At 51.3% G+C, this 1,074-nt stretch overlaps 1 protein-coding gene across 4 annotated transcripts in view; it reads left to right on the plus strand.

Annotated features, from left to right (window-relative positions):
- The window catches only part of zfhx3b (zinc finger homeobox 3b), a 164,400-nt gene that overhangs the window by 140,097 nt on the left and 23,229 nt on the right, over window positions 1-1,074 (plus strand). The gene's annotated exons all lie outside the window — the stretch shown is intronic.

Genomic DNA, 1,074 nt, shown 5'->3' on the forward strand with positions numbered 1-1,074 from the left:
CGCGACTCAGGAGGAATCCTAGCAGGAAGGGTGGGTTGGGGGGGGGGGGGGGGGGGGGGGGGGGGGGTTGTGGCAGGTGCAGGTGTCGGGTTTCATAGAGAGGTGTGGTTTAAGAGGAGGGGGGTTGCTCGGGGTGTTGGAGTGGATTGGAGTGCAGAGGAGAGTGAGGCCTGTGGAGGTGTAAGTGGAGATCAGTGGTGTGTTGCTGTGCCGCTGATGTGTTCGGAAAGCGGCGAGGGCCTGCAGCACGTGCTCCGTTACGAGCTGGTTTGTGCATGCGTGCGCGTGAGGGAGTCACCTGCCCTCTGGTTTGTTACTATAGTCATAATTATGTACCTGTGCATGATATGTACCATTTTAAAATGGCATAACACTTCCCATTAGGTGTCATTAGTTAACGTTAGTTAATGCGCTAAAATATTAACTAACAATAAGCAATACATTCGTTACAGTTTTTATTAATTTTTGTGTATCTTAGTTAATAAAACTACAGCTGTTCAACTCAGGTCCCTTAAAGGGGTCCTATTATGCTCTTTTACAAAGTCTTGATTTTGTTTTGGGGGTGTACTAGAACAGGCTCTCATACTAGGTTGTTCGAAAAACATTATTTTTCACAGGGCCGTCCTTAGGGGGGTGCTACTGGTGCGGTCGTACTGGGCCCCGCGCTTGAGGGTGCCCCGCGGCGAAATGACTGAGGGTGACATAACCCCCACCACCCGGAACGCGATCGCGAACGGACCGAGTTAGCTGGGCCAGTGTGTGCTGTGATTGGTTAGCTGGGCCAGTGTGTGCTGTGATTGGTTAGCTGGGCCAGTGTGTGTTGTGATTGGTTAGCTGGGCCAGTGTGTGCTGTGATTGGCAGCACTCGGCGCCTGGTCGGGAAATGTCATGCGCCTTACCGCCTGCGAGCTTCAGTGTAAATATTGCGACAATATCAAATCAATTTGAGCGCGATTTAAACCCGGATGATTGTAACCAGTTCATCTGCCTTGGGAAAACTAGCGTGTGTCCCACATAGTGATAACACTCGTTGCCTTCTCTAGTGCAGCTCGACCAGGTCTCGTCCCATTCGTC

Source organism: Sinocyclocheilus grahami, unplaced genomic scaffold, assembly GCF_001515645.1.
Source record: "Sinocyclocheilus grahami isolate Dianchi unplaced genomic scaffold, SAMN03320097.WGS_v1.1 scaffold462.1, whole genome shotgun sequence".
NCBI lineage: Eukaryota > Metazoa > Chordata > Actinopteri > Cypriniformes > Cyprinidae > Sinocyclocheilus > Sinocyclocheilus grahami.